Here is a 25736-nt window from a genome sequence, read left to right as displayed (position 1 = left end):
ACATCTCTGTTGCAGCTCAAGAAGGGTAGGAGACTGTTGGCAGAGTCAGGGGATGTGAGGTGTAAAAGCTACCCCACGCTAAAGCCAGAGACCAGCAGGGAAGAAGCCCATGATCTGTGGTCAGGGGAAAACTGAAGAGCTCTTTCTGCCACCCACTGGAAAATTTCATCTTCCCAGACAGACTGGCTCTTGTCTGGAGTGGCTGTGAGTGGGTACAAGGAGGGAGAGTCAGTTTGTAAATAATGTTGAAACTTGGGAGGGACCCTGTATTTCTAATTTAAGGCTTTGTCCCAAATTTGGTTTGGCATGAGCTTTTATGACTAATCTACCAGTATGGAGAAATAGCATCATTCACATCAAAGTACCAACCAACCACTCTCTGGGAGAAACTGGGTAGACAATGCCTAGCTCGGCCTCCCATTCTGGAAGGTCTGCTAGAGTGTAAAAACACAGACAGTTAAGACATGCAAATAGTACTAAAAGTCCAGAAACACTATAGGGTTTTTTCCTGTGTAACTGAATAATGCAGGGGGGGAGGGAGCATTTTATATTCTATAGTTACCTGTTTATGACTTCCTTACTTTTATTTTATGTGCACGAGCAGTCTGCTTGTATGAAAGTGCACCCTGAAGCCAGAAGAGGGAGTCAGATCCCTCAGAACTGGAGTTGGAGGTGGTCGTAAGCCGCCACATGGGTGCTGGGGATTGAACCCAGGTTCTCTGAAGGGTTCTCAGCCGATGTTCTTAAGCACAGAGCCATCTCTCTAGCCTCTAGTTAAATTCCATGTTTCTAGAAAATAACTATAACATGCTACGGATTCCTAAAGAGGACATGAAGCAGCACAGGACTCCGCCTGTTGTAGCTGTAACTACATGCAAGTCATTCTCAAGCCTTAATCGAAATGAAAGAAGTCAGAAAATACAGTTACGAAACATCATTCCAACTGAAATATGCTTTTAAATATTCCCGAAACACAATTTTCTACGTCCAATAAAACGGCTTGGTTTTTAAATGGCTACAAAACCTAGCCATGTCCGATGCTAATGGAGTTAAAGGCATGAGATTCATCTAGAAGTATGGCCAAACTGTACTGGGAGAGCCCAATAATTCCAACATCCTTTTTATAGCTCAGAGATTCCTCAATTTGGCTCACTTGGGTATCTAGGAGAATCCCAGTGTAGTTTCTGATTTTCAGAGCAAGTTCTTGTAGTTCACCAACTGGGATCAAGAGCTTTGGTTGAGTTACACGATTTCCAATCTCCAACAAGGAGGTGTTTCTAACACTCATTAAAACGACAATTCTGTTAAGAATGCTATAAAATCTTTAATAACAGGGGAGACAAAAATATGCACCTCTGCTTCCTCTGCTTCAAATTTCATTGGCTACTCTCTGAGATTCCTCACAGAAGAAAACCACCAGTAAGCCTATACAAAATAAAAATTGAGCGATTTATCAGACATAGAAAAATTTTTTTTAAAAGAAAAAGACATGACTCAGCCTAATCATATTTTGACATCTGAAAAAGAAAGAAAGAAAACTGTCATGATTTCATGAGGGAAAAGCAGAAGCCAGATGATTAGGAGGGGCTTACCTCTCACAAGAGAATTATAACAAAGGTTAATTTTTACATGAAAATTAGAACCACATAAAAATAGGTCTCAGCGATGTTATTGACAGCTACGCAGGAGGATGAAAGCATCCATGAGAAAGTTCTTTCTCAAGCAATTTATTAAACCCATCCACGATACTGTCCTTCGACAAACAACCATTTGACAGGATCCTGGTATTCACACAAGAGTAAAGACATTGCAGCTTTCACTCAAAGCAACACGCATGTGATGACCGCCTCCCCCCAAGTGTACTTACTGAAGCACGCTACAATTAAATTTAACAACAAACGTTTATGCTCTGTTATTGTACACTTCCCACAGAAGGAAGAAAATAAAACTTAAAAACAAAACAAAAACAAAAACAAACAAACAAAACAAACAAAAAAACCCCAAACAACCCAGGTAGTCAACGGTACACCTAGATTCTGTGAGAGTGCCCGCTAATTGCTGGTGGCCTACAGAAGCCCCGAGACTGGTGGCTGGTAGTGGCACTTGTGGGTGTCACTCCTCGCTTGCTGCTATAAAAGCCAGTGTGTGGGAAAAGGAAACACTTATGGAAGAACAAATGCTTTACTCGTGATCACTAGTGATTTTCACCAAGCGGATCTCCTATTTAATTTTGCTAATTGTTCAGTCCTCCCAGGACAGTGACTGGCATGGTGGATCCTCCTACTACCTGTGTTGACACCAGCCTCTGCTCAGAGACAAGGACATCAGTGAACTGTACCTGGTGTTCCCATAGATTGTACAAGTGCCCAAAACACAGAATTGCAATTAAGTCTTTGGAGACCATGTCTGCTTTCAGAGAGAGAAAGGATAAGCATGATTCCACATGAACAGGACTCTAAATTCAGTATGTAGTAAATGGGGAGGGCTTGGTCCTAAGCTAAAAAACACCTGTGAGCATCTACAGTGGGACAACGGCATTATACATGTCTCTCCTGTGTGTACTTGCACGGGTCTGCATGCTATCCTATATCAGGATACATAGAGAACTTAATAGTATCAGTTCTCTAATCTTTCTCATCAAATGTATTAAAGGCAACACGACAAACTACCACTGATGAATGTGTATGAATTTGGTTAAACACCCAAGCTTCCAGACTGTTAATCACCAACCGTTGAGTGATTATTTTAGATTGCTGACCAATGAGTACACTCATAGTCTTGGGGGGAAGAATGTTACTCAATATTGTGCCTTACTGGATGGGTATTTTTAAACCGTCTTAATGTCAATTTTATCTGCAAACAGAGGCAAGTGGCTCTACTCTCTGGTCTCCACTGGGGACTGCAGCAATATGTGGCAATGTTTTCAATAAGTCAATCTATTGTCCTTGTTGCAAATAAAGGAGGGGAAAGGTATTGCTTCTACTAAAAGCACAGAGGTCCACCAGGCAAAGAAAAGCAACGCAGTAAAATTAGGTTTGGCAATCAGCAGGTGCAGGGCAAGGTTCCCATCTTCCAACAGTGATCTGATGGATCTACACTTCCCCCTCCCCCCACACACATTGTGTTTCCCCCTGCATTGTGAAGTAGGGCTTGTGTTTGTTCATTTGTCTTAAGCATTGCCCAGACCACTAGTTAGCATGCATCTGTTTTAATTTCACTTATAAGTCTTACTCCTTTCGCCCCCCACATCTCAGCCCAAGAGGATCCCTGCCATCAGATCCACACCAAGCAGTTCTCAGGACCAGGACTGACAAGACAGACAGAACCGAACACTTCAGAAGAAAGCCCTTTGCCGTGGCTTAACGCCAGCACTAGTCACTGCAGCCCAATTTTGTCACAGAGCCGTCAACACTACGGACTCAAATAACCCAGACACTACTGGTATTTCATCGCACAATCTCATCTGCAGAATACTAAGAACAAGCTTTAGATGGAAACGCTGGGGTTTTCCCAATCACTTCCCTCTCCCATTAGTCTGGGAACTTCAAGGGGAAAACCTACCTTAATTAAAGACTCCTAGAGAGAAGAGCATGGGTCCTTTGGCAACTCATGCCAACATTTAGATGCGTTTATCTGGGACTCCAGTTCTCCAGGCTGCCGTATCATTACTACGTCCTATAGTCTGCCTTCCCAGAAGCAATTTTCCATACAGCCAGTATCGGAATACTGTTAAGTGTTCAAGAATAGTTAAGGACCCTGAAGTTCATATGCCTTCAGCTCTGTGCACACATGCAGGAATTTTCGTTCTCAAACTAACGTCTCGGTGGTGTTCGGGAAGAAAAAAAACCGACTGCAGTGATCCAGCCTTCCTGGCCCGGCGCTGTAAACGCAGCTTTCCCGTTTGTTTTAGGGACCCAGTGTTGATAAACGGCTGGTTTTCTTGGGGGAAATAAATGAGTAGGTAAATAAGTGGCAGTGCCAGCTTTCTTATAAAAACAAGCTCTTGACTGGCTTTGGCAAGTTTCAGCCCAGAGTAAGATGCCCTGCAAGTTACAAGCACAGAATTTCGGGTTTTAATGGAAACGCTGACCCGACCTTCCTGAAAGCATTGAACTGCAGTCTCTGCTGCTCTGTCGCTGCTCTCCAAGGCGTAGCTTGGAGGGTCCATACCCACCTCCCTCTCTGACTGACCAACGTCTACACACACACACACACACACACACACACACACACACACACACACACACTCACTCACTCACTCACACGCGGAGAAAGCTCACTGCCGACCCTGCCGGCTGCTTTTCCTGCTACTGAGCCTAGAAGATTCAAAACACCCCTGACAATCGCATGTTTTTTTCTTTTTTCTTATTCTTGTTGTTGTTATTTGGTTGTTTTTTGTTGTTGTTTTGTTTTTAAATAACGAAGACAAATGACCTTTGTAAAAGACAGGCTCGTGAAAGTCAAACCATTAGGAAAGACATCGGCACTTTACCTTTTCAAACTCCTCAGAACCCCGAGGTTGAGGAAAAGGAAATGGAGAATGAGCCCGGCTCCGGGAGGTGACAGGGGAAAACAAACAAACAAACAACCTACAACCAAAACGGGTTACAAAAAGAAAAGAGAAAAAAAGAAAAAAGAAAAAAGAAACCCCACACAGTAGAGACCTCTAGCCAAGGCTGCCACAAACGCCCCGCAAACCGTCTCCGCAGCGGTTCGCGGCTTTCCTGCCGGACTCCCTCGGCTTCTGCCCGGGCTGCAGCCGCACTTCTCAGAGCCGCATCTTCGCCAGCGGGGGCAACGCACGGGGGAGGGAAGAAACCGAACCTCGCTCTCTGGCTCGCTCGCTCGTTCACTCGCCCGCGCCGCCTGCCCGCCCGCCGCGCGCGCCACTCACCCTAGCCGCGCGACACCAGCGACGGCTGTGGGCTGGCCGGGATCCGGGATCCGCGAGGGCTGCTGGGCTCCCGCCCGGAGGACGTGGACGTGCAGCTCACGCCTCTTGCCGCCCCTTAGCCGTCGCCTCTGAGCATCTTCCCCTCCTCCCCGCGGACCCCCCTCCAGTGAACGTGAGCAAGCAAGGGAGAGGAGGGAGCGGAGGGAGCGCGCCGGCCAGGGTGGTGGGAGAGGCGCCAGATCCCCGCAAGCTCCCGGACCGGTGCGCTCCCCCCCAACCCGCCCCCTCCACGCCGCGTGCCCCCGCATCTGCCCCCCCCCACCCCGCGCGCCCTCGCTGGCTCTCCGGTTCCTCGCAGCGCGCGCCAGTAGCGCGGGCGGCAGCGCCTCCCCCCACTACCCCGTCCGCCCCCCGGCGGCGTCTCCGGGCAGCGGGCGGCGCTCTCCATTGTTCTGCGGCCACGGAGGGCGTGGGCAGTAGGAGGTGTCCGTGCCGGGGCCGCCCGGGGCTTACCGTAGCGGTCCAGCCGAGTGCGGGGCGCCGGGCCGCGGGGTGCCTAGCTGGGCCGGCTGGCGCGCGCGGGGGCTCTGTGCTCCCGCTCGCCCGCGCTCCGCGCCCCTAGCATCCTCGGTTACTATGGATATCTCGCGCCTCCGCCGCCCCCTCCTCGCGCTTGGAGACACCGCTGGGGCGGCAGCTCCACTGGCGCCCAGGTGACCAGCTAGGTGGCGGCAGCAGGAGTGGCAAGAGCCACGGTCACTACTGACTGTCACTGCCCTGGGGATGAGGTGGTAGTGGACCGCAGGGGGCGAAGGCGGGTTCTGCTTCACTCCAGGCCACTCCAGGGTTTCCTCCCACTGACCAAGCTGCATTGTGTTTGCACCGCAGAAGCCACCCGCAGTGTAAAACTCAACTTGTGTGGATACCGGCCACCCTGTGTTCCTGGGGCGTTCACAGGCCTAACCTTGGCTCAGTAGACTTAAGATTTGATAAGGCTCAAATAATCCGCCCCCCTCCGTTTCCACAAGTAATAGTTGGTAACTACTACGAACATTTATAGAAATTTTTACTCTGGTCAAGGCTTCTTTTCAAAATCATGCCAGTTAAAGAAAGTGCTCCTGTAACCGATCTGAAACAAGACTTTGCATTTTGAAAATCCCAGTATGTTTTCCCTAACACAAATAAACAGAAAACATTTGTCTTGGCCTGCACAATGCCACAACAGTTCTGTGAACAGCACATCTGTCAACCCACACATCTTGGTCCTTGGGTTCTTCGACGTTGCATCTGCAAGTGTTAAGTTGCCCGTTTAGGCTCCTGTGGGAGCCACAGAGTCTCACGGAGAATAGCTGAGGTCTGACAGCAAAAGAAACAGCACCTCAGGGTCTGTGTAAAGATTGTAACAAAATATTTAAGGAAATAGCTAACATGATAAATCCCTAACTGTATTTGTGCAGGGCAATCCACTTTCTTTTTCCCTTCTCGGTGTGCATTTATTGCTTTGTTTGCCCAGGCAAACAAACAGGTCATCTGCAAAAACTCAAAAGACTGAAGCAAAATGTCTTGCTTTTCTTGTAAGAGGTAGAGTTTAGTGAGCACCTACAATTTCCCAGGGATCAGTGCATTCTCTCCGCATATCCTCACAACCCCGTGACTAAGTCTTGTCATTCCTCACTTTGCAGATGAAAGCAAAGGATCTCAAAGGGGCGGTGTAACCAGTTCCTTCAACAGCAACAAGAAACACTGTTTCTTGTTGTCTGCTACTGTGTCACTGCCTGCTTCTGTGGGATTTCACAGTTCCCAGCGCTCTTCCATTAGCAAGACACAGGTCCCGGACAGAAAGCTGGGCCTGCCAGGCTTGTGAACTAGGGACATTTAATCATATGAAATTCAGATTCATATTCCCATTTACATTGGGAAAGAAAGTTCCAGAAACCCCCCAGAGCTGGGGAGTAAAGACAGGCCCATATATATATACATGCAAGGCAAGCCCTGTGTAGCAGAGCTGCATTGACATCCCGAAGCTTCTGTTTTTACATCTTACACGGGTAAAGGAGGAATCAGAGTGCATGCTCTCTGTATTCTAATGAACGGTGCCAAAATTTAGGGAGGAGGGGAGGGAAGAGGTGGGGCATGTTTTGGATATGGTCTTTTGAGATTAGGAAGCTTTCAGTGGTTTTGAAGGTAGGTCATTTCCTCAGTTTTTTCCTTTCGGGAGCTCAGCTACCTGTGTGCTGAGGTAAATATGTCTTCTTGGTTTTGCAGACATGAAAATGACTGAGGAATACTATTTGCCAGAGTATGGCTCTCTTGTGGGTATTATTTTCAGGTTCCCAATATAGGGCAATCTAGAGATACCATCTGCTAGGAATGAACTGCAGGCTATTTAGGTGGGACATGAACTATTGTTTTTTCCCCACCCCGAATTGAGTGCTCTGCACTCTGGAAACATTTGAGACCTCTAGGTCATTTTATGACTGCACCACCTCTGGAGAATGAATGGAAACTTAATTCCCTGTCAGCCTTTGTGCCAGCAGGTGGAAACAACCCTGAAAGGCAGCCAGATGGGAAAGTCGCTGTCCATGGTGGTCATTTTCCAAGTCTATTCAGTAGGACTAGCAAATTCACGCCGTGAACACTAGATGTCTGTGAATTAACTTCAGCATGATACTCACGGGAGCTGGTAAGAACCCCCAGGTATGCACACTAAAGTATAAAGGTATGGGGGTGGTGCTGGCTAGAGATGGTTCAGCAGTTGACAGAACTTGCTGCTCTTGCAGAGGACCGAGATTTGGTTCCCAGCACTCGCATGGTGCCTTACAGCTGCCTGTAACTCCAGTTCCAGGGGATTTGATGCCCCTTTCTGGCCTCTGACCTCTCCAAGCACCAGGCACTCATGTGGTACACATATGTATAGACATACGAGGCAAAACATTCCGACACATAAAATGAAAAATTATATGTATAAATATCAGCACAATCCCCCACTACTTGAGGAGAAATACTAAATAATTTACAGAAAGAGACAGTTTGCTCTAAACTCAAATAGATCCTACTCATTGAAATTTTAGATTTTTTTAATATTCCAGAAAAGCTTCAAGATATGAGACCTAGGTCTCAATGCCCAGAGAGGCTAAGTCTCTTGACTAAGGACTATCCTTACTGGAGGCATAACAAAACCACGGGTCCTTGCCACTTGTCCTGGATACTTGTCATGGTTTTATGACAATCCAGGAAACTCAGTGTCAGAATTCCTTCTGTCATTTCCTCCCCTCCCCTGCCAAAACGTCATTCAAGTTCTCCTTTATGTCATTTGAAATTTGGAGACTATAAAACCTCATATTTATTACTTTTAAAATATTCTAGGCATTTGGTGTTCCTTGCAAAATGATACAATCTAGAAAGAAAAAAAAATTACCCTCATGATACCAAAACTCAGCCTATGAGTATCAGAGAAAAAAACAGAGTAGTTGCTTCAATACAGGTCATCAGCATAACCTTCTCAACCTAAATTGATTATTTAAGAACAGTCATATTCTATCTGACAGACTAACATTAGAGATATTAACTTCCTAAATTCTTTTCCTTGTGCTGAAAAGGTACCCAGAGGAACAAATAGATGGTTCCAGAGATAGTGATAACTTTCCCAAGAAACGTGTAAAACATTGATCTGAGGTGCCTTTATAGACCTGTAGAGGAACAATGTCCAATGCCTTACTGGTTTGGTGGTAGCATACTGCACAGTTTGGCTCCAAAATGTGGAACTGGATGTGTGGATTCAAGCTATGGGTATTCCACTGAAGCGCTCTGTGATCTTACGTACTCTAACTAACTTTTCTGAGCCTTGCCATTCCAGTTTGTAAGATGAACGGGTCAATAGTGGAGGCTACCTCACAGAGTGGTAGCTATGAGGAAAGGGAAGTAGTTATGTGCGATGTTTTTTTTGGGGTGGTAACTTGGCTGGCTGAAAATCCCCAGTTATTTAAACACTAGCATAGCGGTTGCAGATGTGTTTCACAGACATGACTAAAAGCCTGTTGACTTTAAGGAGGCCATCTCGGATTCTGACTCAACTGGAACTCTAAAGGCAGAGATGGAGATTCGCCAGAGAAGAAATGTAGCTATTGGAACCTGTTCCCAAGAGTTCAGTACCCTTCCTAACTGCTCCCTGTTCTAGACTTCAGACTTAGCTGGTGAGCCCCCTTCATATAAGCTGATCCTTCGCAGTACGTCTCTTAGAATAATACCCCACTGTATTCCTCTCTGATGGACCCTCATCGAGGCACCACAAATAGTAAAACAACAACAAGAGTATCTGCAATAAAAGAGGAACTGGAAAAAATTAGCTACATTAATTCTTTTTTAAAAATTTTTACTAAGTGTCTCTCACAGTACTGAGATTGTTCTTTGATTTTTTTCTTTTAAAAGATATCTGAGGATCTGGAGAGATGGCTCAGTGGTTAAGAGCACTGACTGATTTTGCAGAGGACCTAGGTTCAATTCCCAGCGCCCACACTGTGGCTCACAACCATCTATAATTCCAGTGCCAGGGGATCTGATGTCCCCCCCTTAACCTCTGCAGGCACTGTATGCATGTGCTGCATAGACCTGCATGGTGGCAAAACACCAATAAACATGAATAAATGCTTTAAAAAGAGCTTTGAATGGCATAGGGATATTTCTGTATCAGTGTCCAGGACAGTTGGGCCAATAAGAAATGGATTTAAGGTTTTAGCAAAATTTCCATAACATGGAAAAAGTACCAGTGGGGTTGATGATACCATCTGGAGCTATGCGGGGGAATTGTGTAAGTGCAGTGTGAGCTTTGTGGGGGAGGAAGGTAATGAACAGAGAGGCAGGCACTCCTCTCCCAGCACACCCTGTCAGTTTACTCCCTGAAAAGGGAGGATTGGTTTTCATGAATCAAATATGGAATTCTGGGAGACTACACAGACTCATGCATGACCCAGTCTTCAATCAGCTGGTATTATATACCCAAGAGAATGGCTTTGAGGTCTTATACAAAGATATACCTGCATATAAGTACAAATATTTTGTAGCTCAATGTTAGCCTGTCCTTGTGCTTTATATGTTTGCATCTTAGATTCTTGTCATTTGTTTTGAGTATTTTTAAGTAAGGGGGGAACGCTTCCAGAATATCATTGAAAAACACGCACGGCACAAACGTATATATTCAGAACCTCATCTGTCCTTCAGAATTATAATGCAAAGTTTGCAAAACTAAGCCTGGAAATGCATCCAACAAATAAACCAACATCATCCAGGTATAGGATTAAAAAGTGAGGACGTCAAGAGAAAGATTACACCTTTTGACCTTGAACTAGAGTCAGTCTCACAAATGTCTGTTTTTAATGATGTGTGTGCCTGCATGTGCATTTGTGTGCACGAAGCACAGACAGCCATCCCAGGATTCCTGTTAGTGATTTTGCAAAGATAGTGATTAATTACTCATTTATTCATGCCTATGGTTCAAATGATGTGGTGGCCGTTCAGTGATAGGAGGTAAATCAGAAAGAGGCTCTGAACTTGTGGAACAGGTACAATTTATCCTTATGAATTTCGACTTTCTTGAGGAATAATTTTACATTTCTTTCCTTCTTCTACATTGGCCTAGGAAGTGCTTTCTTGCTGACATAGTAGGATTTTGCCCTTTAATACTGCATTCATCATTTAAAAACCAGGATTTTAGTTATAAATCTCCTTGTAAGAATGTGCGGGGTGTTGTGCCTTGCTTATGTGGTTTCGTATTTATTATGTACAGGTCTTTTGATAAATGGGCACGGAGAAATTTACTGAACAAGTGGAAGAAAACTTAGGGCATGATGAGTCTAGTTGCTATCCAACTGGAAATAAGGAGGAAATAAGACGCTAGAAACCCAGAGCTCAGAAGAGAGATATAAATCTACTAACAGCTGATTCTGGTAGTTGGACAGCTTGGGAGTCAATTACCTTCAGCCACAGCGGCCTGTTCTATGGAGCAAGGGACAAATGTTTGAGGTCAGGACTCTGCACAGCGACCACGCCGTCCATCTTTCTAAGCCCGGTTTAAAAAAAAAAAATCTCAGTAGATTAGAAAAGTTGTGAGAAATCCCACCCATAATTTTTTTTCAACAACGTGGATATGTTTTCAGGAGACAGATATTGCGGGGATAATCATGCAATCAATATGGATTTAGAATCTTTGCACTGTGTAGTTTTATCTCCTGGTATATGTAGGAAAAAGCAGGGTTTCGTTATGCTTTGACAGAGGACATGGGAGAGGAATAAGAGAAGAAAGAAACTCAAAGAGAAAAGGGGTGGGGTGGGGTGGAGATTGCAACCAGGAAGCAACAGAACGAAGATGTTCAGGAGAATCGGGCCCTGGGGAAGGCTTTGGTGCTCAACCGCCCTGAATGGTCCTTAGTGATGCGGGTCCACCCCGGAAGGACCGCTGTGCTTCCTTAAAAGCAAGGTTTGTTTGTGTGTAATGAGACGAGTAAGGCGGGGACTGACTCCTGCATGCGTAGATGTTGTTACCTTTATTGCTCTATCATGCTCCTTCACTGTGGCAACAATCCCTTTGTTTAGATGGCAATTTAAAAACAACTCACAGACCTGCCTATTAACTGCGATATATTTACAGATCTCACTACCGAGCTGAAACAAGCCACAGTGAGCAGACGGGACTTACACTTTTTCCTGAAGGCAAGCAGGCTTGGAATCCAGGGGGAATGAATATAGACACTGAGGCCCATCTGCTGGAAATGTTCTGCCCCAGTCTCCTGGATTAAGACCTAGGGACTTTTTTTTTTTCATGTTAACTACATCCAGGGCCAGAACCACATGCAGCTCCGCTGAGCCATAACTAAGCCCTCTGCTTCCAGCGGTTGCTTACAATCAACCCCTGGGACTTAGCTTCTGCTGCGAAACACAGGTGGTAAATACACCATCTCTTTAACACCTTTAACAAAGAAAGCAGCCGCCCATGCACAGTAGACACAGTTACTTCCAAGGCTAGCAGTGAGACCAAGCTTCAGGTAAACTCTTTCACTAAGGAACCACACACCCTAATCACAAGGATATTCCTTGTTACATGGGTCAGACAACATTGCCTGCTTTGCGGTAGGTAGGAAGACACAGTCCAAGGCATACCGGATATCTCATGTAGGGAATTCCTACGGATGGCACATGATGTGGGAAAGACCCTCAGTCTCTGTACTGCATTCCAGTCTGGTTCGATTGCCTCCCTGCTGGGAACCTCGAGCAATGACTTAATCTTGAGGCATTCCTTGGTCTCTGCATCTCTAAAATAAGGGTGACTGCTCTTTAAGGATGTTTCTTAAGAAGGAGAGAAGTGGAGGCTGGGGATTTAGCTCAGTGGTAGAGCGCTTACCTAGGAAGCGCAAGGCCCTGGGTTCGGTCCCCAGCTCCGAAAAAAAGAACCAAAAAAAAAAAAAAAAAAGAAGGAGAGAAGTGCATCTATGTGACACTCTGCACCATGCCTACAGATCAGCAGTTACCCATCCAGAGAATTAGTTCACAAGCCTTCACAAACCCACCCTACTCTATCACCAGAACCAAACAGCCAAGCTTACCCCCAGCACCTTTGCCCATGCTCACTGGCTGGACAAATGAGAAGGGTCACATACACCTTGGAAACCCTTTGTACCACAGAGAAAGAACAAGATTCCACCCCCTCTCCCCCTCCAGTGGGATTTGGTAGGAGATAAAACAGTTTCAATATTTGTCTGTTATTATATATGACACTTCAATTAATCTAGTGGCACGCATTAAGTATGTTGAAATATGTTAGAGGGACAAAGGAAAGAAGAGTTACAAAATAAATGTAAGTAATAGATATGATCGAGGAATGGATCTCTGATCCACTGCTGGGTGTGGGAGGGTTCCATTGTTTATCTATGGTGGTTCACTTGGGGAGAGTCAGGACAGAGATTCTCTTGGGGCTATTGAGAAAAAGGAGCCCTCTTTCCACTGGATTTTCTGAGTTGATGGACACGGCATTGCCAGGGTGTTGTTGAGGGCAGTGTCCTGGAGAATGTCGTCTTATGAGTGAAGCTAGTGCAGAGTCCAGAAAACCAAACTGCAGGATGAGAGACTAGGTGTGGTTGTGCATGCCCATGATTCTAGAACCGGAGGCCAAGGAAGGAGAGCCACAAATTCCGACTCTGAGACAAACAGACAAAAGAGGGGGGTGGTACTGGAAAGACTTCAGTTAGTGAAGTTCTTGGCCAAGCAAGCGTGAGAACTTGAATTCAGATCTCTAGAATCAGGGGCAGCAACATGTGCTGAGATCCCAGCACTGCAGAGGCAGAGGAAGAGTCCTTGGTGGGGGAAGTCCAGCTGGTTTGCCTGTGTAGCTGCATCAATGAGGTCCAGGCTCAGTTAGAAACCCTCTCTCAAAATATAATACAGAGAGTGCCACAGAGGAAGGCATCCACCATGGACCTGGGTGTCTGTGTGTATGTGCCCCACCCCCATGCAAGATGAACCAGGAGACCAAGGGATTCCAGTCATAGTGTTTGAGGCTCAGGATATATTATGCTGATGCTTAAAACCTCCAGGCTTCCAGCTCTTACGTGAGCTTATATGTCGTCTCTCACCTTGCTTGGGCCACTCTGACTAAGGTTTCTTGTATTGCAAGTGTCCTGACCGACTCAGAAGAAAATACTTAAATATAATTATGATGATCTTTTGTGGTCAGCAGTGAGGCTTCTTGGTTTTTGACAAGGTATACAACCAAAGCTTGGATCCTTCCAACAACAGAGACCCCATTGCCAGTGGAAGAAATCTATTAGGATGTTTGTACTTTCGCCGCGACAAATTTGCATGCTAGGTGCACATTTCTTTACTGAAGTTACCAGTAATTCCATGCCACATCCGATGCTATGTCCCGTGTTATAGTAACAAGTACAAAATTATCCCATCTGCTCTCAAAACCACCTTAATATAAAAATACTAATTTGGAAGACATTGCGAAAATCTTTCCTCAACTCTGTACCCACTTTATGCCTGGGCAGAGACCTCTCTGTAAATGGCCCTCAACAACCAGGGGCGACGCCAGCTCACCAGTGCAGAGGGTGCAGCAGAAAGAGCCCTCCTCTTTCTCAGGAGTTCCAGAAGAATCCCTATTCTCACCCTCCCTGAATGAAATTGGTGACTGATGGAGACCTCTCTCTTGGCAGTGGGTCAGATATCCACTCTCCATGGTCAGCTTTTGAGGGACTATAAGGGGCTGAAGCACAGGTTATGGAGATGGTATAAAGGGGTGTGAAGATGAATTCATGTAAATAGAAGTGCCTATGAGTGATGGGTGGGGGAACAGGGGCAAGAGCAGAAGGATACATTCAAATGAACCCTAGATATGAGCCTCATGGCGTAAGAATGGCGAGAAGCAACTTGAGCAAGTAAGGATGAACATTCTGGTTCCCACAGTAAACTGAAAGATAGGGTCATATAATTCCAAGGGCACTTGATAACTCTATACATGTCAGTAAGCACTGAGCTCAATCCCGTTCAATATGAGGAAACCATCAAGAACAGAACCAGACACGCGATGGAACGTCTATTTTTAAAGGACGGTATTTTTGCCGAGGCCTTTGGTCACAGGGAGAGTCAGTATAACATGCTGATGTCCAGCGCCACAGCTGACTTTGCTCTTTGCACCTCCTTCCTGTGTCCGGGTAAGCACAGGAGAGAGCAGGAAACTCAGCCTGAGAATGCAGCCCCGTTTTCCCAAAGCACGGGTCCAGGGACCACAGGGAAATATGCGCTGATGTGGGAAAGAGGCATTCAAGGAGGGAATGTGTTTCTTGTGCACACACCAGACCCTTCATACGCCTTGCTTCAGTAATCCTACGGAGCCAATGCCACTAGTTTACTACTGCTTCTTTCCAGGTGAAGTAAGAGTTATTTCCCTACCTAACCAGCAGCCATGGACGTTCCTCCTTATCTACTGGGGGTACATTCCACCTTGGAATATGTTCCAAGTCCCAGTGCACGCCTGGAATCAAAGCTCACACCAGCCCCATATGAACTGGTTGCTCTCCTCCATATGTAAATTTACTAATTGAGCACAGCAAGAGATTAACAACAATAACAGTAAAATATGCGGCAATGAGAGTTATTTAAGACTTACTGATGGCTTATTTATGGAATTTTCCACTTAATGTATCTGGAGCGCAGCTGACTGACGGGAGCTGAAACCACGAGGGAGGGCTTACTGGATTGAGAGATTTTTCCAATGCACAATATACAAGGGTGAATCCAGTCTTTGAAATAATCTAGGAAGTCAGGGTCCTCATCGTGCTCCTGTTACTCAGATGAGGAAACTGGGTGCTAAGAATGTCACCGGCTCAAGGTCACACCAAGTAAGCAGAATCAGAGGAGACAGCTAAAATCTTCCAGTTCCAAGTCTCATGCATTTTCCCATAACTCCTTGCTGGGGTAAACTGCTAAAAGCTGGTCTTTGCCCAGTATTAGCTTGGCTGTAAAACAATCCTCCCGTTGGACCATTCCCTAGTCTGATGCTTGGTAATGGCTGCTTTCCCCTTCATTGTCTCAGAGCACAAGGACTCCAAAGGAAAGGAAAGCATAGGTCTGTATCCCTGCTGTTACTGACTGTAGCTGGAGGGGGGTGATCCTTAAGGGACACCAGCCTCTTCCTATTGAACAGCAGGCTATGATCTGCCATTCAGGGTATGAGAATCTATTTAATCTCCTAGGTCCATACATAACCAGGTCTCTGGATAAAATGAGCCTAAGGCCCTTTAGGACAAGAATGGCTCTCTGAGTAGAAGTAATTGGGAAAGCCCATTAACTCTTTCAGGCCATTAGGCTATCATTTAGTAAATTACTACTTCCCTCTAAATGGTGCCTAGTGGGTATGGAGGGTGAGAATGTTCTGATTTGTCTCTTCCATTTCTCAGCTGCATCCTCCAATTATGACACAGCTCTCGAAGCTGTTCAATAACTACTTTATTCTGAGTCACTGAACACAGACATATGAAAAACACCCGGTTCTATTGAAATGTGTAGAGTCAACCCTTTATGTAAGGTTTGAGGGGCTGGGAGTTTCTTCTAAGAAGTGGCCGGGGTGCTTTAGCCTACTGGCATAATGGATACGGATGATAAGGAACCTTTTCCAGCTGGGGTGGGCGGGGAGGAGCAGATGCTGCCAGAAGCCCAGAGGCAGGAGTTCCTTTCTCCCTTTTAGAAGGGAAGAGATGGGTTTGGTCTGAGAAGTCAGCATCTCTCTCATGTGGATATCACGGGAGATGCATTTGAAGGGCAGGGTGTTCCCCGAAGACTGGCTTCACCCTGTCACTCGCAAGGCATGGGCCCTGTCAGTGCACTGAACTGAGAACAATTCTCCTCCCTGGCATGGAGATAAAAGCGCTGGCACCCTCCTTTGCACTTGTAAATCTGGGGCTACTAAGTAAAAGCTCTATAAACTTGCTAGGGCCCAACATTATTACATAACGATAGCCATGATACTTTGCATTTACGCAGCATTAAAAAATTTGGAAGTGCTTGCATATTGGTTATTTTTGAATTTGTTTTATCCCCCCCCCCCGACTTTATTGGAATATAATTGGCAAATAGAACCGGTCAAGGGTCTATTGTGACACGACTGCCATAAACCAACACATCCATCACCCTGCACAGTTTTTCTTCCCTCTTTCTTCCTCTGTATAGATTGAGGATATTTACGACACAGTGAATTTCTAGTACGTAATGCATTATCCTTAATGAGTTATTATGTTGTATATTAATCAGGTCTCCAAACCTATTCATCATTTTTTCTTTTCTGTTGTTGCATGTGTTGTATGTGCATGTGTGCAGGTGCACATGCCTACGTGTGTGTGTGCGAAGGCTGGGGTTGGGGGAAATACCAGGAATCCACCTGCCATAGGTTCTCAGGGTTTGAACTCCTGTCTTTTTGATTTACAACAAGTGCTCTTGCCCATTTCCCACTTCCCATCTCCCGTATTCATCCTTTACCACCGAGTTTGTTCTCGTAGACCAACATCGTACTTGTGTGTTCATGGTTGACCACATTGGCTCTGTGGCCATGCTCCATGGTTATCTCAGAGGGCCAGTCCTGGCTGGTCTTGATCGTCGGTGCTGTGGGGTTGAGAGTTTCCTAGAAGACACATTTCTGGGCATTCTGTGAGAGTGTTTCCAGAGATTCCCTGGGGGACGGCAGGGAGTTCTGCTCTCAAGGAGGTCTGAGGGAAAAATCAGTGTGTACCTGCTGGCTGCAGTTTCCCCTCCCTGAGTTGTCTGTTTCCGTTGCTGCCATTAGACTCCAGTGTCTCTGGCCTTCCAGTGTGGATGCCAGCCGTTCTGTAGGGAACTTCAGACCTTCAGCCCTGGCTTCGGACCATTGAAGCATTCTCAATGGGTTCTGTCTGTTCAGTGAGCAGATAGCTATTATTCAACGCCTTAAACCCTATATCATGTAAGCCAATCACATAATACCCTTTATGTTATATACACATTCAATCTGCTCCTGTAGAGAACCCTGCCTAACACAAGGGCCCAATGCTTAGATCAATGCCCTGGAGTCACGGTCCATTTACTCTGAGTAATTTCAACTTTGAATTTGTGTTTTGTAAGTGAAGTCCGATGGGACTTGGAGCCACCTGTTGGCACTTGGAGTCTCCAGGCCTGTGTGGTCTTGGGATGAGGTTCTGGTTGCCATTTTTCTAGCTTGTGCTCCATTCATGGCCTCTTCTCTCTGGCTCGTTCCAGAATCATCACTGCTTCTTGCCCAGGTAGCATTGAGTTGGCATTAAGAGGATTGGGAAGGGATTGGACCTGCATCCAGTCCCTACCCTGCCTATTTCCTTGGTGTTGGTACATATTCTTTACATAGAAGAATTCTCCACCCTGTGACTTCTTGGGGTAAGCCGGGTCGTGGCTACCTTGGCCCATAATTTCAGCATGTTGGTTTGCTCACTAAGCAGCTCCATACAGACCTCTCGCCCCTTCCTCATCCAAGCGTCATGCACACCCAGTGTAGAGATGGCAATTCCCCGGGGTAGTTAGTTGTCTACTGTAGGTCAGAGAGAGACAGGGGTGTGGAAAGGAGAAACTAGTAATCCTACCCTTGGTCAATGTCTTCACTGGACCTTGCAAACTGTATAGCTGCTGCTAGGCTTGACCTCTGTTGTCTGAGTGAAGCAGAGAGGATGAGGATGTTGCTGGCACTGTGTTTATTTCTGTTCTTATCCCTTCTAGAGGACGCCGACACTGCCCTATACGTCACTCGTACTAGGAGCAGCAGTTCACACCCCGTCATCTAATGTGATCCTTAGGACCACTGCTCAAGGCGGGCCTCATAACTGCTCCCTGCCTTTGTTTCCTCATCTGCAAGCCCGGTGCAGTGATGCGTACCCATGAAGACAGAGCGAGGATGAAATCTGATAGTGCAAGGAAGAGGGAGTCTTGCTTGCCGTTGTCATCCCCCTCATCCCCTGCTGCATTTGGATGAAATAGCTTGATGCACGTTTGAAGCAGGGAGTGAGAGTTGAGGATGACACAGACCGTTGCTTGTCTTGGGCACATCTCATATAAGGTTTGTTCTAAGAGGAGGGAAGCATCCATGATGCATCCATGACAACAAGGTCTTCCTGGGGGGTGGGGTGGGGAGATAATAATGATGACATGGGGGGTTTCTTTGTGAATGGAAACAGTGAGTGGAGCTTTAAAAGAATTGTGTGCCTAGAGTTTATGTTGAACGATCCCACCTGGCCACCTTCACCAAACCTTCGGGGAAGGCAAGGAAGCTGACTGCTGCTCCTGTGTGTGATTAGATTACCATAGGGGAAGGAGGTCGGTGTCTCGGAGAGATGCTGGGACTCACATCCCTGTTGGTCCAAATGGAAACAGACAGCGAGGGCTGGAAGATGCGGGCAGAGCTGATGCCGAGTGTTAACCTTGCCCTTGGACCACTTCCTCTTAGCGATCTCTGCACTTAGGATGGGGGATCCTAACAGCAACTCAACATGTTCCATTTCGTTTACATTCTTTTACAAACCCCTCCAGCAGACATAACAGCCACCTAAATGTTAATGCGGATCAATATGGGGGAACGCATATTAATGGAAAGTTTTGTGTAATCATTTCAATGACCCTGTGGTGCAGGAATCAGCTTCTCCCACGTACTGATGAGCTTCAGGAAGCTCAAAGAGGCTAAGACCCCTGGCTGGTATCTACTAAAATAGCCAAACGATTTCACATAACTGTGTTCAACAGAGACTGCTTCCCTGCTCATTTAGCCTCCTTGAGCGTACTCTTTCTGAGCTTCGCCATTACCCAATATGTGCTTTAAAAACGCCACTAAAATAAGCAAGGCGACACAGAGACTGTAAGCCCTCCTTCGGAACGAAGGGTCGAGGACCGGAGGGCAGAGTGAAAACGGAAGCGAAGACGCACAGCACAACTTGGCCACACCTTCGATGACTGTGGGATCGGATTAGTATTAGTCGCTGGACCTGTAATGGCACTGAAAATGGAAAGTGTGCCAGGGATGTGCAACCCACGGAACCAGGAAAAGCTGCCTTCGGTGTGTCTGAAAGCACGGTTCCTTCTTCAGCCAAGTCAGGTTCAAAGGAGCACATGAATAATTGGCTGCAGCTACCCTTTAAGCTAGTGCCAGCTCTCTCTGTTCAGGTTGTTACATCTCCAAACCTCAGGGAGCCTCGACTCAGCTGCCAGCAGCCAATGGGCTTTCGAGCATTCATAACCAGACCAGGTGCTGATCCATCAAACTAATTAGCAGCCTGTGGGCTACAGTTAGCTGGAATGGTAGAGGTTTTTTAACTCTTTTCCTGACAGGCTGTGTGTGCGTTCTGAACAATGTTCTGTCAGTGGGCCCACAAAGAAGAAAGCATGTAGAATTCAAAAGGAGGGAGGCAAAAGGAAATACATGTTTTCTTTAAGTGAGACAGACTGGTTAAAGAAGTGAGCTGTGATTTACCAAAAAAAAAAAAAAAAAAAAAAAAAAAGACAAAAAAGACACACGTATGCACACATAACATTATATATTTATTCTCTTTACCTAGAATACTGCCATTACTGTACAATGTAGAATGGCTAGTCAGTGACTGTTCGTTTTCATTCATAATTATATGGCCACACTGAAAACAAAAATGAACAAGGGGAAAATGGGACAGAGTTACAAAGGAGCAAAGATGTAGCTTGTTAGCACTTAAAATGTGTCTAGTCGCCTGGTTCCCCAAAGAGCAGAGGCAACAGAATCAGCGTCCACCACAAACTGAGAGAGTTAACCTGGGGAGGAGGGGGATACAATAGCTAGGAAAAGTGTCACTGCAAATCCCCCAGACCCTGCAAATCCACCCAGTGTGTAGATCAGCAGAGAAGACAGCATGCTTTGGTAAATTTGTAGGAGTGTGGCAAATTGTACATTTAGAATTAGTTTCATGAGAAAGCGGTGAAACAGAATGAACAGTCACGCTAACACAGCTCCGAATATCTTCACTGATACAAGGGAAACATTCCACAGCCAATTTGTTCAATATTTATGACTTTAGCGAGGTTTTGTTTATCGTAGATCCAATAATCTCTAATGGAACCGTTCCAGCCTGTGATCTAGAGACAGGAGATAATGAAGTATCCCAGTCCTTGAGGTAGCCAAACAGGAACGGAGAGGAAATGGAAGACAGGATGCTGGCAGAAGCCTTCAGACAGCATTAACATTTACAGAGAGGTCTGCATGGGCTCTGAGTCAACATATGGAGAACCAAGGAAGGGATTCAATGGGAGGGGGGTTTCAGTGGCACCCCTAACACCACCATCTGGAGATAAATTCTGTGATAGATTAAAAAAACCTGTGATATCTTACTGATGTACTTTCTATTAATGACAAGATAATACCGGCCAAAGTTTTCCTGAACTACTCGTAATCCAACTGTTTGCTGCTTGATGCTGGAGTTAAAAATATATTTATTCTTTGATGGGGGAACAGATGCCATTGTATTTGTAGAATTCAAGAATGAAGGTGATAAAAGCTGAGATGTCTTCGGGACCTAAAGAAAGCACTGCATAGTCGGTGGAGGTTAGGGCCTACGGGTGGTGGTGCCAATTCTACCACTGACGCTGACATGTTGAGATTATCGGCACAAGTCTTTTCCCAAATATTTACTAAGTAAAATCTTATTGAGTGTTTCCTTAGGGAGAGCAGGGCTAGGAGTTGGATTGCTTTTGCTGTAAGAAATTAATGCACCACCTTGGACTGTAATCAATTTAAAGACTGTGATCTTTTAAGTAGACCATGGCAGGTGATTCGGGGGTCAATACACTACTGGATTCATGCCAAATGATAATTCCGAATGACACATCCTCCACCACTGTGTATGGAATGCCACCGAGGCACAAGTCTGTACTGTGGCCATAACGTATGGCTGTCTGGCTCTGTCACCGTAGCATCTCTACTTCTCCCCACCCCTGCAAACAGTCTGTCTGTGGTTTAGTCTGAGCTAACCCTGCGAGTGCTTCCTGGGTAACTCATTTATGATTAGCGAGGGGAGGAATATCCACATGCACAGTCCTGCTCCCATCTATCCCTTTAGCCTGGGATGCCTTAACTGCTCACCTCGCCTATGGGATGCTCTCTGCCTTTAACCAGTCCTCTGGAAACCTGATCTTCCTGTCACTCCTCTCCCGGAAGTGTTTCTTGACAACTCAATCAAACACTGCACCTGTTGGTGCCAGCTAAATGCTCCGTTCCGTTTGTTACAGTTGCTTCTCGGTGGAGCCCTGGGAGGTAAGGGCTGTTGTGGTCTACATTTTAGAAATAGAGACATTTAAAGACAGCGTGGTGAGAAACTTCTTCACAGTCACAGATCAGTAGCAGACCTCGGGCAGCCTGGCTCCAGTCTGTCTGCTCTCCACTCCTCTGAGCACGGGGAGCGTAGGCTACACCAGTGGATCACCAGAGACGAGGCTGCCCACACACTGCACGCCATAGTCCCATTGTAACTCTAACTTCAACTGATCCTACAACACTTGGCCCAGGCATTATTTTGGCTCCAATTAAACCTTCCTAATTCTACCATGCCCCAGATTAGGACGCATGTGGATACTCTGCTGTCCACACCACACTTCCCCACAGTAGAATGCTTGTTGGACCCCATGTTTGCTTGTCTCTCTGCTGTTCTGTCTCTGAACTCTTGAGAAAGTCATGAAGAGACGCATCTGGTTGTACGCACGGCAGCGTCTGGTCATTGAGTCACTGTTTAACAAGGATCTGTCTGGACAATAGATGGATGGATGTGGCTGGCAAGGCATTTTCATTTTAGAGCTCTGGCTTCCAGCTTTTAAAGATGTATTTTACTGTAATCTATGGGTAGGAGCATGTGTCTGTGTGTGGGTCTGCGAGTGCCCTCAGAGGTCAGGAAGAGGGTATTGGATCCCTTGGAGCTGGCACTAACAGGCTATGGCGTGAGCTAACTGACGTGAGTGTGAGAAGCTGAACTCAGGTCCTCTGCAAGAACAGCAGGGACTCTTAACAGCCGAGCCACCTCTGCAGCCGCATGCTCTCTGCAACGTTTACAAGTAAACTAAGAGTCAAAGGCCTACCAGAAATCCCTGGGTGAAATCCCAACAAATGCTTAACTCTGGTTTAGAAAGAAGGCAGACTCTTTCTAGCTCAGGGGATCAACACAAAAGAACATGAAATTCATTGGTCTTCATGATTCGCATCCATAGGCTCTTAGGGTGGACGTATCCTGGGAGGTTACTTAGTCCAGGCACTGCAAACTGTTGGCCTCAGAGGTAATTTTTATTCCACACATCACTATTTGCTTCTATTTTTTTTAAAAATTAGGACGCCTTTAGCCGGGGGATGCTTTCATTCCTCCACATTCCATATCGTGTCCTATCATAAGTCCATTTCACTCACTCAGATAATCAAGGCATTCGGTGTGAGCTGTCCCATTGAGTACAACCCACAGTTTGCCTTCTGCACAGCAAAGCTCCTGAGTCTGTACAGAGGGGGCTCCACCTCCCTCATTAACTTATTCCTCTTAGATACTGGGATGGTTTGTATATGCTTGGCCCAGGGAGTGGCACTATTAGAAGGTGTGGCCTTGTTGGAGTAGGTGTGTCACTGTGGCTTTAAGACCCTCATCTTAGCTGCCTGGAAGTCAACATTCTGCTGGCAGCCTTCAGATGAAGATGTAGCACTCTCAGCTCCTCCTGCACCATGCCTGCCTGGATGACACCATGTTACCTTGATGACACTGGACTGAACCTCTGAACCTGTAAGCCAGCCCTAATTAAATGTTGTCCTTGTAAGAGTTGCTTTGGTCATGGTGTCTGATCAAAGCAGTAAAACTCTGACTAAGATACTTATCTCCTTCTTTCCTGGGGCAAGATGGCCAGTCCTCTTGCTGAATCTAGTTCCTCATTTGACCCTCAGAGCTCAAGAACACACTCTGTAGGTCTCATGGGTGATACTGAAGTAGACATGGGCCCATAATCCAATAAAATCAGAGTACCTCAAAAGAGAAAGATACACGTGTAGAGGGAAAGAGACAGGAAGAGGCACAAGATGAAGGCGACCATCCACAGACTGGGCAGAGAGGCTCAAAGCATCAGTTCTGCTGACACCTTGGTTTTAGACTCCTACCTTCTGCCACTGGGAGGATACATTTTGCTTGTCTGTGGCAATTTGTTTTGACAGCCCTGGCAAATTAACATAGTGCTCAGAAACATTTCTCAAGGAAAAAAAAATGTATGGATGAAGAAGTGAGGATTAATTTTTCCAGTGAACCCTCGTGAACACAAGTAGCTTGCCAGAAACATTCGGTGAATTAGCAGAGCCAAGCTTTAAATCCTGCTTCCCTCCCTCCCCTACCTGGCTGTCAGCCACCATGGGCATACAGCAGTGCCCAAGAGGCCTGAATGCTCAGGGGGTCCCTGGAGGTTCTTTCTTTTTACTGAACACCCCCCCCAGCCCCCCTCAAATAGACACACAGTCCTGACATTACTCATGCTGATGCTCTCCGATCTTCTCGGAGGAAAGCCCTGTGTAAAACTCTGCTGTTATTCCGGAAGTAATTGAAGTTGTAGTCATAATATATAGGAAGCAAAGAATGATTCATTGCTGAACCACAGAGCCCTGGGGAGTAATCTGAGGTTGAAAGCAGACGATCAGCTAAGTCATGATGATGTCACCGTGGAACTGACAAATGCCTCCGTGGTCCGATCCGAAAGAACAGCACAATTAAGGCAGCTCACTGCTGTGCATCTATTGCCTCTGTAAGGAGCTGCTCAGCGTCTTGACAGCCCCATTGAGAGGTGATAAAACGGGTGGCGGGGAGCGGCAGTCTACCAACGTGTTCCATGGAAGGAAGGGTTTTCAAAGTGCTACCTAGTCAGTGACCATGACAAGGACATGTTCTGGAATCTGGAAGATTCAGACACCCACCCAACAGGTCAAGGATAGAGTTTTCTCTTCAGAATGGAATCACAGGGCAACATGGTGCACATGAGACCGAGAGTCATCATGGCTGATACTCAAAACACTTTAACATACGGTGGCATGGACCATCAAATGCCAAAACAGAACTAGTGAGGATCGTATGTGGGGCTGGAGTGGGGGCGATGCTCTTGGGCAGAGACAGAGGTGCCTTTCACCTCCCTGACTCGTGATTTTAGTTTCTTCATTAGAAAGCAGCACATCAACCCTCCATCCAAGTGTGGCAAGATCAGTGAATGCTTGTGGCTATGGTTTATGTTTTGTAAGCTACTATTACGTAAGTATCGGCAAATGCTAACCCTTACAACAACTAGAATCTACTATTGTTGCTAGCATTTTACCAAAAACAAAAAAACAAAACAAAAAAAAAACAAAAACAAAAAAACAAAACAAAACAAAAACCAAAAAACAACTAAACAGACTCATGGAGAGAGATGTGCAATTTTATGTGTCCCATAGTTAACATGAGACAAACTAGGCCATAAGAAGATTTAGGTGGTGTGGATTGCAAGGGTTAGGTCCCCCCTCCACAATAGGATAGGTGATCACAAATACACACACACACACACACACACACACACACACACACACACACACCTCTGCCATGCTCAACCGTTCTGCCTCACAGCTTTAGTTAAAGGATGGAGACAGTGAGGTCACTGGTCCTCAGTGGCTGAGCACTTTCAATTTCAATCTAAGTGTCATCTGCATAGAGAGCGGAGGAAAAACTAATAGAAAAGGGTGACGTGATAAGTTCAGAAGACTTGCTTCTTGTTTGTTCTCTTAATTAACACCTAGTAATTGTGTGCACTTATGGGGTACAGTGTGGCATTTTAATGCCTGTATAAACTGCAGACCGGCCAGAGGATGACCCCTGGGACTTACATCTCCTTATTTTCTCTGGGTTTTCAGCCGCCAAGTGCCTCTCTTCTGTTTCTTCATAAAGCACACAATAGGTCGCTGTGAACTACACAGTGACCCACTACGCGGGACGCCAGAACTTAGTCCTCTTATCACACTGCAGCTTTAAATACATTTAGGATCAGCTGAGCTCAGTGCAGAGTTGTTTATCCCAGCTAATGAATCTCACGATAACAAAGAGGCCCAACTGCTCGGTGAATAGCTATGAGCTTTTGTCTGCTGATCACTCAGTGAAGGAAATGCTGCACTGAAGACTGAAGACAGAATGGGATTTGGGGGAATATAGAGGGAAGGAGGCATAAACTAACACTCCTTGTATACCTACTATAGCTTGTATACCTACTTCAAGCTAGACTTACTACTATAGGTGTCCAGTCTTCACCATTTCCTTTA

General features: G+C 46.0%; 1 protein-coding gene across 16 annotated transcripts in view; it reads right to left on the bottom strand.

Moving 5' to 3' along the window:
• Positions 1-25736, bottom strand: part of Anks1b (ankyrin repeat and sterile alpha motif domain containing 1B) — a 1165946-nt gene that overhangs the window by 141046 nt on the left and 999164 nt on the right. Inside the window, exon 1 of one of the 16 annotated variants that reach the window (XM_087557136.1) lies at positions 5408-5496. The exons of 12 other annotated variants lie outside the window; for them this stretch is intronic. The gene's annotated coding sequence lies outside the window, so the exon portion shown is untranslated. Of the gene's footprint in view, positions 1-4492; positions 4848-4894; positions 5129-5407; positions 5497-25736 lie in introns of those variants that run through there. 3 more of the 16 variants (XM_087557133.1, XM_087557134.1, XM_087557135.1) reach the window with 3 other exon arrangements.

The sequence above is a fragment of the Rattus norvegicus genome, chromosome 7, assembly GCF_021556685.1.
Source record: "Rattus norvegicus strain SHRSP/BbbUtx chromosome 7, alternate assembly SHRSP_T2T, whole genome shotgun sequence".
Taxonomy (NCBI): Eukaryota; Metazoa; Chordata; class Mammalia; order Rodentia; family Muridae; genus Rattus; species Rattus norvegicus.
This window is presented reverse-complemented; position numbering and strand designations above follow the sequence as displayed.